The sequence below is a fragment of the Hemicordylus capensis genome, chromosome 6 (assembly GCF_027244095.1).
Source record: "Hemicordylus capensis ecotype Gifberg chromosome 6, rHemCap1.1.pri, whole genome shotgun sequence".
NCBI lineage: Eukaryota > Metazoa > Chordata > Lepidosauria > Squamata > Cordylidae > Hemicordylus > Hemicordylus capensis.
This window is the reverse complement of record NC_069662.1, coordinates 143818267-143832700: the sequence shown is the minus strand read 5'-3', so window position 1 is coordinate 143832700 and position 14434 is coordinate 143818267. Positions and strand designations below refer to the sequence as shown.

General features: G+C 44.0%; 1 protein-coding gene across 10 annotated transcripts in view; it reads left to right on the top strand.

Annotated features, from left to right (window-relative positions):
• Window positions 1-14434, top strand: part of ODAD2 (outer dynein arm docking complex subunit 2) — a 139540-nt gene that overhangs the window by 78592 nt on the left and 46514 nt on the right. The gene's annotated exons all lie outside the window — the stretch shown is intronic.

Here is a 14434-nt window from a genome sequence, read left to right as displayed (position 1 = left end):
ATGACAAGGGCACAGATGACATACCCCCACTTTCAGATCACCATCCTCCTGTCCATTTGAAAAGACCAGATCTAGAGTGTGCCCTAATTCATGTGTTGGGCCAACAACATGTTGGGACAGGCCCATGGTTGTAGTGGCAGCCATGAAGTCCTGAGCCACCCCATACAAGGCAGCCTCAGCATGGATGTTGAAATCACCCAGAAGTCATTTTGCAAGTCCACAACACCAAATCTGAAACGACCTCCGTGAGTTCAGGCAGGGAGACAGCTGGGCAGTGGGGTGGGCGGGCGGTACACTAGCAGAATCCCCACTCTGTCCCGAGATCCCAACACCAGGTACAAACACACTGAACCAGCACTCACTTGGACAGAGAGCCTAGAGAGGAAAATAGAGCTTTTACAAATTACAGCGACCACCCTTCTCCAGCCTATGCTGATGCTGCACTAAATATCCAGGCGGACAAAGCTGGGAAAGACTAATCACAAACCAGGTCAACCCATTCCTTCACAATTGAACCATGGATAACAGAGATCTTATTCTGGACTGACCTGGCATTAAACAGCAGCACCATCAGGCCAAAGGACAAGCTGGTAAAGCAGTCAGGAACCCTCCCATTTTGGGAACAACCAGAAGAGGGGATAAGAATAAGATGTTGAACCACTCTTCCCCTCTTCTGATGTAAGAAAGACCTCAAGACATACCTTCCCCACCTGTAATCACTCTAATGCTCTCCCCAGCTCTCCCCAGGTTCACATCCTTACTCAGGCACATAATTTAAATAGCTAAAAAATGACTCCCAGTCAGCAGTGTGGAGCCCTTGCCCTTGGGGTTCCTGAAGAGGCTCCCAACAGGACAACCCCCTTTTGGTGTTGCCCCTTTGGTGGCGAGCTCAGGGCAGCATGTTGTTTTATACTGCTAGCCCAGGAAATGATGCAGGACCCAGCAGAAACTGCCGAGTCAGCACTCTGGGCCCTCCTCCTAGGGGCCGCAGCTCTACCACCACCAACAGAGAACTGCAGCAAGGTTGCTCTCAAAGAGAGTGAGCCTCAGGAAAGCAGGGGGTCGGCTGCTGGCACTTAGCACAAGCTCTACTCACCTACTCACTCTACTTTTGCTTGTAGATGAGGCCCTGCGGCCCATTTTGCGAGTGAAACCAGCGCCAGGTTCACCTTTAAAAGGCAGGGAGTGCTGCTCCAACGGCACTGGCCAGCCCTGTTTGCGAGCTAAGCTACATCCCCTGCATCTGACGTCAGACAAATCTGATGCAGGGGGTGGGGCCAAGACCGCAGCAGTGCGCTGAACCTGGGCTGCTGCTGGTCTCCCTCCGCCCTGCTACTCACCGCCTTCCAGGAGAAGATGACACAGGGCAGATGGAACACTCCCTTCCACTCTCTTCTTCCCTCTGCTGAAGCTGATGCAAGGACAAGGCAGTGGAGTGTAATCAGGAATATTAACAGTTTAATGAAGTAGATATTGAGGCGGGTCTCACGATCAGTGAGACCTGCTTTTGCCGCTTTTGCGGGGAGAGTGGGCTAAGCCCGCTCTCCCTGCACACAATCCCGGCAGGAGCCCTGGGTGGCCGGATCGGCCGCCCACATGATTGCCGGCTCCATGACGGAGCCGGCGGGGGCTGGGGAGCTTGGGGGCTGCGTGGCCCCCGGAAGCTCCAGTATGCCCTGCGCGAGTGTGCAGGGCATACTGGACAGACTCCACGGAGCCAGGAGGCAGCTTTTCGCCTCCCCTCCGGGGGTCTTCTTTTGAGTAGCAGCGGCACGGAGCCACACTGCGGCTACTCACAATTGGAAAGCCCAGGTTTGCGGACCGCTCACTCTGCAGACCCGGGCTAAGGGGAGGGCTAAAAAAGCGGGCTAGCTGCTTGAAAGCCACCGGGCTTGCCTGTGAGCCCGGTGGTTTACACGATCAGCCAAAATTGGGCTAGGCTCTCCTAGCCTGATTTTGGCTGATCATGAGAATAGCCCCAGAATGTATAGAGAGGCAAGTGCAGTCTGCCTTCAGGGCTCTTGCTGCTGGCTGTTTATTAGCCCAGCCTCTACGCCAGGATTAGAATACCTCAAGCCCCATTCAAAAGCTGGCCTGCATCAAGGAATGGATTAACCCCAAACCCCACAATTATCACTGTATTTACTATTCTGATAAAAACTAGTAATTTTCGAAGTTTAGAAATACTGCAGCCTGATGAACACGTGAAGCTGCTTTATACTGAGTTAGACAGGAACCATCTCTCCACATTCTCACCAGCTTGGAGACCTCGGTCCTCCAAGTGGAGCTGCCAGGGCCTGAAGCTGGGGCCTCCTGCATGTAGGGCCCCTTCTTGATAATATCTGAATCCTAACTTTCTAAACCAGGATGATAAATTTCTGTTTTCAGGGCATTTTTCACACAGCCCTTTAGCCGCATCTCCTCCAGATGGGAGGGTGTGCATTCACATATCAGGCAGATTTACCCCAAAGTCCCTGCGAGTATTGGGGAGCACTTCACACACTATTTGGGTTTTGCACTGCGTGTTAGAGTATAGCCTGATTTAAGTCTGGGCTTTAAAAATCTACTTTTTGCGTCAGTTTTTTGGGGACAGCTTCAAGTTCGCAGTAAAGCCTCACAGAAAACCCACGGTAAGGCCTGCTGTGTAAAGAACTCCCAGGTGCTTCAGGGTGAAGCATGTTTTCTAAATTTTTCTAGGCTAGGCTTTTAGAAGCTACATCTGCATACTTGGCACTATGAAAATGCTTTCCTGAAGTACTATTTAAACTGAATATTTTAGCAGTTGTACATGGAAAGCAAACAAATCCCAAATTAATTTGTCTTTTCTCTCTCTCCCTACATTGCACACCAGGAGTGCAAACTGAAGAGGCGTGGTATTTAATTAAGAGAGTTACTGATGTTTGACTTGTATAATGTACAGCTTGAGACCTCAACGTTTCAATTTCATGAGCAATCTTCCAATAAAATGTTCAGGTCAGCATTTGCTTGGACTCTTTTTCATATGGAGAAAAACCCCACAAGGTTGTGGCTCAGTTCTCTGCCTATATCCAAACAAGATTGAAAGGAGATAGTTATCTTCTCCTTCTCCAGTTCCTAAATTGCTTGATATTCATAGAGGTGGTACAGTGATTTCCATTTGGAAAAGGGGGCATTTATGTTTATGGCGGGCTGTTACCCAGTGGCAAGTTAGTGCAGAACTGTAAACGTGGCAGCAGAGAACAGTATTAGTCCTAAGGTTGAAAGGTAGGCATAGAGTGGAGTTATTTCCGCAACATATCTCACTAAGAATGGCAGGTCATCAGCTACTTGATATAGAAATATTTTTTATTAACCTGACAGGTTGATTTGGTATTACCCTAACAGTGGTAGTATCATAAATTAGCAAAGAAATCCAAACAGTCATAAATTCAAATTGGCAGCTGTAAAGCCTTAGGCATACCCCGCTGTTCAGACCCAGTCACTCCTATAATCCAGTATGGATAGCTTCGTACTGGAATGTGGTCACGAAGAGGACCAAAATCAACATAGATTATTGCTTAAGACTGCAGTCTCATTAAGTGCACCTTGTTTGGGAGGGAGGGTGCTGATAGCTTGCAAAGGACCGCTCCAAATCTGGCAAGTCTTCAGAATTACAATTCTGATTCCTTTGGATACTTTTTACTACACTGAGTTTTCTGTCTGTTAGACAGCAAAGAGAATCAGGTTTGCAGTTCTGAGCAGGAACGTGCTGCTTATACTGTACTTAAAAAAAAAAATTCTACTTAGCAACTTCTAAGTAAGTTTCAGGCAATTTGGTGTATGCCAGAGTTTACCTAAATGAATTTTTTTGACGAAAAAGCAGGAGAACTGGAAAGAAAGTTGCTCAACACAAATATTGGCCATGTTGTATCACAAAAACTGAACAAGAAAGTGTGCAAAAGGTGTTAAATTTTTCCATACATGTAATGGTGAGATCCTGGTTGTTCAGAGCTTCTTGCAGTATGTACCCTTGTAAGAAAATGAATGTTCCGTTCTCATGCCATCTGAAGCATGAAAATGCCTTCAAATCTGGCTGGTATGTGCAATCAGTTTACAATTTGCTCGTTTCATCTCCCCACCCCTGCCCATATTAGCAACCTTTACACATGGCCCAAATAGCTGGGGGAAACTAAAAGGTACCCTTTAAACTTTTAAGACTGTAAGATCATGCATATTTGCCTGGAAGTAAACCAGTTAAAATCAATTATACTTGTGAATGGAGAATATCAAAGTTCATGAGCTTATTTGTAATTGCAGAGTTTACAATGGGAACTTGAGGGGCACCATTTTAGAGGTCCATCCCTTACCATCAGCTCACTGACAACTGTTATCAACAGAGCAAGGAAGTGCCAGTGCAGCAAGAGGATCAGGCTAACAGTACTTCCAGGTTAACTGTGCACGGGTGCACCAGGGAAGGGGGGGTTTCTGATGACCTCTCCATCCCCAGGAAGGCCTCCTTGCCACCCAAAAATATGTCCTTGAGGGCTGTACAACAGCAGGCCTTTAAAACTTGCCAAGTATCCTCCCCTTGATCTGAAATTGCGAGTTTCCAAAGAAAGGCAGGGGAAAGAAATTAAGGATGGCAAAAGAGGCTCACCTCATAGGCAGACTGCAGCATTTCTCTGTCGGGATTTGTCCAAGTTGTTTATTGGCGTAAATCAAAACATGGAAACTTTCTCCTGTGTAAGTGCCGTCGTATTTAGCATAGTAACAGTCTGTTTCTACTGATGCCCAGAGTTTTAAGGGCAGGTAATAAAGGTCAGGTGGATCACACAATAGCCTCAGACTGTCTGGCAACAAATTAGGCACTTTAACAGGAGACTGTTTTCTTTTACAACACAATTTTGTTGCCTATCCATGCAGCAGAAAATCTGTTCTGCTACGCAATCATAAATAGTTTTTCCTAAGTTAACTAGAATGTAGCACTGGAAAATCATTTCCTACTGTATTTGTTTGGGTGTGTACGTATTCGTTAATTATCCTGCACAACTGCCATTAATTTTATATTCTGTTTTTATTAGATTTTCTGCTGCCTTTTGTTTCACTTCAAGCCAAGCTTTCAGTGTTAGGATTGTGAGGTCTTATGCACTAAAATATAAGCTTTTTTAAAAAAGAAGAACCCAACCAGATGGAGCTTGAGTTCCTGATTTACAATCCAGTTTATCAAAGCAGTTTGTAACAATTTTTTTTTTGTTTAAGTTTAAAAGAGTTGAATTGTGGTTTTCAAAAAGACGAGATTGTGCTTTGCCAGACTTGAAACCTGTAATCTTACCAGGGAGCACAATATATATAGTCAGTATAACACTGTTTACATTTGTGTATGTGGTCTCAGTTGGCAGGAGATGCAGTCAGACTTCTCAAGAGTCCTGGCATATCATGGCGTAACAAAAAGGATGATAGATATAAGAAACAGATGTTGAGGGTGTGTACATGTGTCTTTGAGTAAGTCTGGTGCTTGTTTACCCTGGAAATATTCAATATCAAATTATTAGAGCACAGAAATGGCTAGCTGTAGATTAAGATTGTTAACATGGAGGAAGAGAGATCTCATTTAGAACCGTTATCTTGGCAGTAAAGCAAATTTAACCCTGCCTGGCCAGACAATCTTTAACATGATCTCCTTGGTCATCAAGGCTTCTTGCTTAAACAAGCAGCTGCCCTAAACAATAATCAAGGAGTATGCAAATGTATTCCAATATAAATTACACAAGTAATCAGTTCTGCAGTGTGATCAAGATTGGCTTACTTAGAATAGTATTTTAGGAAGCCATTGGAATTACATTGTGATAGTACCCTGTCAGGGGCATGCTGATGGAACTCAGCCAGACTAGTCTCAAGAACGTAACACAAGGCTCATTCAAATAGTTCAGAAGTCTTTGCAGAATAACATCCCAGAACTCAAGGCAGATGTTGATTCAGGAACCCTAGGACAACAGTGTGGTGGAAATGGATCCCTCTCTCCAGAAGCGGCAAACAGGTAGGCAAGCAGGTCAGGTAGTATAGGCAGGTCAGCTGAATTCTTTAGACACATAGGTCAGAAGCAGGCAAAGAACTTGAGCAGGATTCCAGGAAGCAGGCAGGAGAGCCAGACAAGCAGGGGAAGCTGGGAAGTTATTCAGACATGGCTTCATGTCTGAAGAGGGTATCTGAAGAGCGAATCTGCTTTGCAGCAGATTTGCAGATTTTTAATTCAGGAGATTAAATGGACCGTTCACATAGGGTCAGCTCCTCTCCACAATCCCTACAAACCCTTTTCCTGTGTGCGTTCCCACAGCTTGCTCTGGGTTTTTTCTCCAACCAATCACATCCTAGAGGAGGAGGTGAGCGACCTTTTTTGTTGTTAGTTTGACGGTTGGTTATGGAAGACCGGCAAGACAGGTTGCCAAGCAACTAGATCAGACAATAGAATGTTTAACCCAAACCTGCCAAATCTGACCCAAATCTTGGCTGAATTTTATAATGAACTTGCCTTTGTGATTGCCTTCATCACCTAATGTTACCCCCCCCCGCCCTTCCCACACCACTTAAGAGGTCATGGAAGTTTAAAGAAGAAATCAGTGCTTTCTCTCTGTGATGAAGGAAAATGCAGCCTCATGCACAAAGGGCTCAGGTTACATCGGCTTCCAGGCATCTTCCAACAACTTCTGTATACGTAAAGCCTATGTTCCTATGGTGACTAGTGCGAGTTTTGGAAAAAGTTTAATTACTGGCAATGGCCCCTCCACATCGCGGGATAAGTGGCGGGCCATAACAGAAAGCTCGGAGTTTATTTTATTTTTAAGGCTGCCGCAAATAGAGGACTTTTTGTACCCCGGGCATAATTCGAACCAAGCTAGAATGTGCAGCAGTAATTCGTGGAAAAGCAGAACCGGGTGTGTACTGGCCCCTGATAGCTCACAGGAACTTCAAGGTAAATCCAGCTGATATGTGGACTCATACCCTCCATTCCGGGGGGATACAGGCTAAAAGCTATGTGTGTAAAGCTCCCTGGAGACTCCAACCACCAGCCTCCCTGAACTAGTTGCTTGGTCAGTGTTTCCCAAGAGTCATGCTAAGTAGTCCCAACAGCCAATTATGACCACCACGGCCAACCAAGTTGGACCTGGTCAACAAGAAGCAAGGCCGCATTCATGTGTGTGGCCCCCATGTGGTCACCAACGCCAGCACGCAAGGCTTCTTGCACATGGAAATGCCAGCATTGTGAACCAATGCATTCATGTGGGGACCCACCATTTGCTCATTGCAACGGCTCCAAAAGGCTGAAGAAAAACTTTTCTGCATTAAAAACTGTTCTTACTGCTCCCTATACACCTTCCATGTTATGGGACTATGAGGCTATTACCAATTACTGAGGGAAGGTTTACAAACTCTGCCTAAGCCAGGGGCTCTCAAACTTGGGAACCCAGCTGTTGTTGCACCTCCCTTTGGCAATTGTGGCTGAGGTTGGTGGGGGCTGTAGCCCAACAACATCTGAAGACCTAAATAAGAACCCCTAGCCTAAGCTTTAGCTCATTTGGGTCAGAAGCTTCTTCAAAGTTGCCTAGAAAAGCCCCAGGATTGCATGGCTCACAAGTCTTGGTAGCTTGCTCAGAAACTACATGGTTCCTTAAAGGTAAAGTGTGCCGTCAAGTCAATTTCAACTCCTGGCGCCCACAGAGACCTGTGGTTTTCTTTTGGTAGAATACAGGAGAGGTTTCCCATTGCCTCCTCCCGTGCAGTATGAGATGATGCCTTTCAGCATCTTCCTATATTGCTGCTGCCCAGGGGTGTAGCAAGGTTGGAGTGGGCCCAGAGATAAGATTTTAAAATGCCCCCCCGTCACTGAAGCAGGACATCATCCTAAATTAATTTTTAAAAGGTTTTGTAAATTGTGGACGATGCAAGTCATTTCATGGTACTAGAGAAAGACATGCTGTTCTGGTAGCTCCAGGTCTTAACACCCACATCAATTTTGGAGGATGAATACAAATGAAGGAAGCCCGGGTGGGTGCACGGCTGGGGGGGGTCAGTCATGTGACTTGCCTCTGGGGGCCCCCCAAGGCAGTGGGCCCCCAGACAACTGTCTCCCCTTGCCCTATTATAGTTACGCCCCTGCTGCTGCCCATTATAGGTCTGGGAAACATACCAGCAGGGATTCGGACCGGCAATCTTCTGCTTGTTAGTCAAACATTTCCCCTCTGTGCCACTTAAGGTGGTCTTGCTTGGAGACTTAAAAATCAGTCTTTGGAGGCTTTTGCCAGAGTTGTGTCTCAATTATGATTAGAGTCCAGGATTTGGACAAAAGCAGAGAAACACTTTCAATTTTAATTGCTTAATACAAAAGTGTCTCCCTCAACTCTCTCAGTTGAATTTTGACACAACCTCCCCAAACTTGCGAACATTCAGCTCTGCTTTATTAAATATATTAAATCAAATATTTGCTTGTTCAAGATATTATCAAGAATAAAATTAGATCATGTCACATAAAACAGGATTCAATCTTCTGTGGCATCACCTTAGGTAACCACAAATAAACAGGTCCATCAACCATTTCTATTAGGCCTTCCTTACTCTGGTACTGACCTCATAATGTCAACATTTTCGCTTAATATAAGTTAAGAAGCTATAACCACAACAATGCCTAAAATGCTAAGTATGGATGAATATGGATTTGTATGCCAACAAAAGTAAATGTGTTAAAATTTTCATGCTGGCTCTGAAACGAGACCTCTGCACAAAATCAGACATGTAGTGCAACTATTTGCAGGATTTCAAAGGAACTTAGTCCCTAGTAAAAGTGCATTGTGCCATATTTTTGTTGCATAAGTACATTGCACTCTTGGGTGTTTGTTTTAAAGAAAACTGCCTAGAAGAATCAGAATTTGTTTCTTCAAGTCAATTCCTACCTCATAGGAAAGAGGATATTCAGCATTGGTTTAAGTCCCACTTCTGGGGTCTGGAGAGGCTGGGCTAAAAGCCTCTTCTTGGAAAGCAGGATCCTTCCACGAATCGCCAGGTTGCCTTCTATATGAATTCTCCCCAGAATTCCCTCCCTCTACCCCAAGTCTGTTGAAAAAGCCAAGGAGACTGCATAAAACAGTTTTCTTGTTGGCTGTTCCCCTCTCCTTATAGAGAAACAGAGAAGTCTCTTGCCTGAGAGAAAAGTCTTTTTCCTCTTTCCTCCCCTCAGGAGGCTTTACACACAGGGCTTCTACCCCGAATTTCCTTCAGAAGAGAGTGTGTGTGTTCACACACCAGCCAAACCTACCCCAAAGTCCCTCTGAGATCTTTGGACCCACTCCACACACAAATCAGGCTTAGTCTTGCAAATTCTGGCTTATTTCGGTGTATTTCCAGGTTGTTAAAATGTTGGTTTTAAGCTACTTTTTCTGAAAATGCCAGTGCAAATAGGGAGAGGCACTGACGTAGAATTATTAGCGTGATAAGAGGGATACTCTCTTTAGAAATGGAGAGATAGCTCTTTAGTAATCTCCCCCCCCCCAACATTGGCTAGAAGGAAAACATGGAAGCAAGCGATGTGAACTTGCATCAAAACAAAACCCAAGAGCAGAGGCTGCTTACCTCAGTGCTGTGAAGGTAATTCGAAGTGGATTCGCTCAACATTTACCCTGCGACATGAAGTCATGTGTGAATAACTCCCAGGCATCGTAGTGCCTTGGGCTGTTCCTGTTAATACTACCATTTCTCAGGAAACCAATTTAACTCCCAATACATTTGCTCCCAAACTAACTAGGAGAGGCATGTTAGTTCTCACCGACCTCAGCATGAAAGCATACCTGAACAGACAAGGAGGTACTTGCTTTCCAGACCTGCTCAGCCTTCAGAGAGGCAGAAAAACTCGTTACAGTAACTCCATTTTATTATTTATTTCACAATTGTACAGCAAAACAATCATATTGATTAAAAGAATGCAATAGTAAATTATCTGATGAGGTGCTCAGCACTCAGACTGATTAAGTTGAAGAGTGGTGGATTAGATAGGGTGACTGCTGAACCAGAGAGAGTCTTAAGTTGCTGGTGGATACCCTGCAAATACATGGCCTCCTTGACCCTATATGTCTTACCCCCATTTCCACTGATTTCTAAGACAAGCAAGAAGAACAGGGAGCAACGTTATCCTCATTGCATTCACATGGCCCAGGCATCCCTGATTCCCCAATATGGTGGCTCTTTTCATCGATAATATATGGCAACTGTTGGCAATATTACCACTGCTTTGCCAGGGCCCTCTTCTTCATTTTCAACTACAATTCTTCCATCTGACTCCTTAGAGTTTGAAAGGCAGATCCTGTTAGATATCAGTTGTCATCCTAGGACAATTTCCATTCTCCTGGCCTCCCAAAAGTCTTCTATTATTTGCACGATGATAGGCAGAAACTTGGTGAGTTTCTCTGGAACATACATCTTTGGGGCCTCAGTCAATTACATCTTACTGTTTCTTCAGGATAGTTTGGACTCTGACTTATAGTTGAGCAGACAGGTTTCAGTCTCTGGCATTACAAGAAGTTTTGGAGAATACATAACAAATCCACACTTTCTGGTTATGAATTTCTAAGGGCTACATCGCTGATGTTGCTTCTTCCTGCCTTTGTAGTTTGCTTCCTTGTATGCCATTTGAGCATGGGATCCAACACCTGTAGATTATGCCAGAACATGGAGTCTTGTCCAATGACAAGACCTCTGTATTTTTTCAAGATAGTCACCCAACCAGATCGTTGCTTCTTTCTAAAAAGAAATGTGGCCTTCCACAGGGCTTAGGAGTTAATATTCAGGGATGCTTCTTTTATGAGATGAAGTGAGGCACTTGGTACTTGTTGGGGCACCAGCAGCGTGGAGAGATACCCCTCACCATTACCACTGGAGCTGCTCTTTGGGATCAATCTGATCCTTGCAAGCCTTGCAAGGCGTGCCTTTCTTTGCATTCCTAGCAAAGCTTGCAAAGAACATGAGGAGAGAATAGGAATCTGTTGGCAACCTCCCCTCCTGCCTGCTTCATGTGTCTATTTTCAAAGCATGCAAATGTCAGTATTGAAAGGGGACTGGCCCCCACCAAGGTATGGGGCAAGCAGGGGTGTATTTAGGGTGGGGCAGGCAGGGCACGTGCACCAGGCGCCACTTGAAGGGGCGTGCCATTTTTTAAAATTGAATTTTTTAAAAAATGGCCGCTGAAAACAAAATGGCCACTGTGTATGCTCAAATGGCCTCTGTGAGGCCCTGGGCCATGCCAGGCCTCACAGAGGCCATTTGAGCATGCACGGTGGCTATTTTGTTTTCAGTGGCCATTTTAAAAAAATATATATATTTAAAAATTAAAAATTAAAAAAAAAAATTAAAAAATTCCACTGCACATACTCAAATGGTCCCTGGAAGGTCCTAGAGGCCAGCAGGGGGAGGGGGAACCCTTGCAGGACACCCCCATGGTCTTTAGGAAGCCCCCCAAAGGGGCTACAGGTAAAAAAAATTAATTTAATATAATATAATTCACTGTACATATATTTATTTATTTTTATTTTATTTTTGCATTTATATACCGCCTTTCGTTTAAAAGATAACCCCAAGGCGGTTTACAAAAGTTAAAAACATACAATAAAAAGACAATAAAGACATCATGTTAAAAGTATAAAAACATATAAAAACAGGCATAAAACAATACAACAAATATTCAGTTTGGCACTATGTACAGAGAATCAGGGCTTGTGAATACTGAGCTGAAGCTTATGAGCGAGGATTGTATTCATTTGCTCTGACTTTCCTTCTGGTGATAAGTGAGTTAAATGTGATGTTTTAATAATATGGCTATTAATGGTGAGTTTGTCTTTGAATCAGTGTGAAATCCTTAGTATTAAGGCCACTGGGAGTTTCTTGCTCTCTTTCTCTCATTTTAACTGTCTTTCTGAAATACTAGAATTATTCCAAGCAGTGACACAGTTTACTCTGCATATCCTTTAATTATTTTCAGAGTATCTGGGAAAAGTCAAATTCTCCATTTATTTTTAAAACTTATGTAATAGCAATGCTACAATGCATAGTAGAGAATTAGACAGGCACTTCTGTTTAGTTTTCCAAGTACACCTCCACATAGTATTTGGGTATTTCATGAGCCCCAGCATACTGAAATTTGTAGTTTTCTAGAATTTTTTGGTCTGTCTACGTCCACTGCTAAATAGTTTTTGAAATATTAAAAGATTAACGAGCTTGATTTGTATTTTTGAGCTGATATTATGGTAAAGTTATCTGAAAGATGGGTGTCAGATATTTGGACGGGGCGCAATTTCAGTGCTTGCCCTAGGCGCTATTTTCCCTAGATACGCCTATGGGGGCAAGGCAGCATTTGTACCTCACCTCAGGCATCGCAGTGCCTTGGGCTGCTCCTGTTAATACTACCATCTTATCTGCACTAACTTCTTCTAACTGACAGAGCCAGTTAGGGGTTCCTAACCTGTGGTACTCCAGATGTTGCTGAACTACAACTCCCATTATCCCTGGATGATGGGAGTTGTAGTTCAGCAACATCTGAAGAACCACAGGTTTGGAATCCCTGCCCCACCTAGTGCACTACACTCTACAATAATGGCATCGTTTGTAATGATGCCCACCGCCATTGATGCACCTGCACCATGCCGGGCAGCTGAGCATGCTGGCAAGAACTGCGTGACAATTGGGCCCAGGCCACCCAATCCCTCCCTCTCTCCCTCCCTCCAACCAGTCTCCTGCTGCAATGTTATCTTGTACCCTCAGAACAAATTACAGGGGACATATTTCAAGATGGCAGAAATGTGAACGTTTGAAATGCAAGTGGGAACAGATTTGGACCAAAATTGGTACAGTTGTAGGGACGCATAGGGAGACCTCAAACACATAGTTTGTGATGATGTTATCCACCCTAATTCAAGATGGCGGATGCATGAACGTTTGAGGTGCAAGTGGGCTAACTTGTGAAGTGCTTAACTGATCTGGACCAAATTTAATTCAGTTGTAGGGATAGTGAAAGGAAAGAAGGCAGATTAGTTCTTACTTGAACAACTTGTTTCTTGTCCATATACTTTCATAAGTTCTTTTGCATCTAGTGGCTAGTTCAAGTTAATGCCAAGACAGGAGACTGTAGAACTGGGTGTGAGGCTCCCAGCACCAAAGCAAGATGCTTTGTCCCCTGATGCTTGCTCTGTTGTGAACTAGACCAAGTATAGCAGTTTGGTGCAGGATAAAGCATGGGGCATAAGTGCAGGGTGAGATGCAGGATCAGGTCATTAAGAAGAGATGAACAAGAGGCAGGTTCCAGCACACCAGAGTCAGGAAATCAGTTGTGTCTGGGTGATTGTCCAAGAGACTTGGCATTTCTCAGAAGCCTGACGCAGAGGCAAAGTTATGTAGCCAGCAAATGCAGAGGGACTGGTACAGATGCTGGAAGCAGGAAGTAAGAGGGAGGAGGAAGACAAGATCAGGGCCGTGTAATGTCAAGGCAGCCATAGCAACAGTGTTTTTACAGACATGCCCAATGGGCTGAAGCATTCCCCAGAAGACGACGAAATCAAAACGCAAAACGTTACACCCGTGGGTGAACTATCAAAGAGGCAGTGTTGATCCTTCCTCTCGAAAGAGTGGGCTTAAATCCTTTGGCCATCAGGAATTCACTGGGTGGCCTTAATCAAATTACTGTTTGTCAAACTCAGTTTCCTAACTGTTAATTGGAGAACAGTGGTGACAGGCCTCCTCAAAAAGGGTCCATATAAGAAGCAAAGGCTTTAAGGTAGAGCGATTGTGGCTAGGAATTATGAGAGCTGCCATCCAACAATATATGGGAACCCTGGGTATAAGGCATTCTGCATCGTTTTAAAAGTCTTCTAAAAATGGCGATAAAACATTTCCTCATTTCCTGAAATGCTGTGTTAGTGGTTCTGAACTTTTTCAACAGAGAGGTGCATCAGATTTTAAAGTTACCTTGTACCTTTTTCTTTCCTTATGCAGAACATTGGTTTACATTCCTTTAAGCCTATTTGTGTGTTTCATCCTTGTTTAATTACAGCTTCTTGGTCTGAAATCTAATTTACTGCTTTCCGTGCAGAATGCTTGTTTTTTGTTGTTGGAGTACTTTGTATTGGCAGTGTAAATCCGCCTGCCTTGTTTAATGTTTCAGTTTGTCCTTGCTCTTCTCCCAAATACCTGGATGTTGGAAGCAAAATGATATAACCAGGTTGCATCAATTTAAATAAAGCTGTAGTTACTTTAGACAGCGAGTTCGTGTCCTAAATCATTTTGTCTGCATCAAAATAATTGTATGATTCCGTACTGGGCTGATTTTCTACTTACTTTTCATTCCTGGCAAACTCATTTTTACATAATGAACAAGAATTAGATGTTCTTGCTTGATTTTCACATAGGTAAAATCTGTATTTTATTTTATTTTCAAAATAATATA